This window comes from Malaya genurostris, chromosome 2 (assembly GCF_030247185.1).
Source record: "Malaya genurostris strain Urasoe2022 chromosome 2, Malgen_1.1, whole genome shotgun sequence".
Classification (NCBI taxonomy): domain Eukaryota; kingdom Metazoa; phylum Arthropoda; class Insecta; order Diptera; family Culicidae; genus Malaya; species Malaya genurostris.
Window position 1 is genome coordinate 320,341,013 of NC_080571.1, and position 1,605 is coordinate 320,342,617.

Here is a 1,605-nt window from a genome sequence, read left to right on the forward strand (position 1 = left end):
AAGGAGCGCAGCATCTGGCGCAGCGTTTAAATTGGCGTAGCTAAATCCTGCACTCCTGTTGCTTCTGTGTAGGATATTCAAACTAAATAGGGTAATATTATTCAGTCGCATGGAACGCTTCGTGATTAGATTTTTCTTATCATTTTAATTATTATTCATTGCAGCATGTAACAGTTCGGCTGAAAAGTTCGTATCGTTTAATAGAAACACACATTTTTTTGCCAAAATTCGTTTTTATTATTCAACATAATTGCCATCAGAGGCGATACAGCGATTATAGCGATCTTCCAACTTTTTGATACCATTTTTGTAGTACGATTTGTCCTTTGCCTCAAAATAGGCCTCAGTTTCAGCGATTACCTCTTCATTGCTTCTAAATTTTTTACCAGCGAGCATTCTCTTGAGGTCTGAGAACAGGAAAAAGTCACTGGGGGCCAAATCTGGAGAATACGGTGGATGAGGGAGCAATTCGAAGCCCAATACGCTCAATTTCAGCATGGTTTTCATCGACTTGTGACACGGTGCATTGTCTTGATGAAACAAAAATTTTTTCTTCTTCAAATGAGGCAGTTTTTTTAAATTTCCTCCTTTAAACGCTCTAATAACGCTATATAATAGTCACTGTTGATGGTTTTTCCCTTTTCAAGGTAGTCGATGAAAATTATACCATGCGAATCCCAAAATACAGACGCCATAACCTTACCGGCCGATTGTAGAGCCTTTCCACGCTTTGGGTTCGGTTCATCACGTGCAATCCACTCAGCTGACTGTCGATTGGACTCCGGAGTGAAGTGATGGAGCCATGTTTAGTCCATTGTTATATATCGACGAAAAAAATCGGTTTTATTTCGATATAACAGCTCCAAACACTGCTCAGAATCATCAATTCGTTGTTGTTTTTGATCGATTGTGAGCTCACGCGGCACCCATTTTGCACAAAGCTTTCTCATATCCAAATATTCGTGAATAATATGTCCAACACGTTCCTTTGATATCTTTAGGGTGTCAGCTATCTCGATCAACTTCACTTTACGGTCATTGAAAATCATTTTGTGGATTTTTTTCACGTTTTCATCGGTAACAGCCGCTTTTGGACGTCCACTGCGTTCATCGTCTTCGGTGCTCATATGACCAGTACGAAATTTTGCAAACCACTTACGAATTGTTGCTTCGCCCGGTGCGGAGTCTGGATAACACTCATCAAGCCATTTTTTGGTACCGGCGGCACTATTTTTCATCAAAAAGTAGTGTTTCATCAACACACGAAATTCCTTTTTTTCCATTTTTTTCACAATAACTAGAGTAGCTTCACTCAAAATGCAATATCTCACAAACTAATAATCAGACAGCTGTCAAATTTATACACGTATCTTTTGAAGGTTGGTACTACTGAAAATGGTATGGATTTAATTCTAGTGGCGCCCTCTCATAGAAACGATACGAACTTTTCAGCCGATCTGTTATGTTAACACTATTAGCTGTTTTTTTATATTACTTCACCACGACGGTATTACCGAAAAAATTTCAAATACACCACGAAGCATAGAATTTCGATGCGACCGACGAAATAAGCTCACATAACGAGCATACAATTATTGATATCGA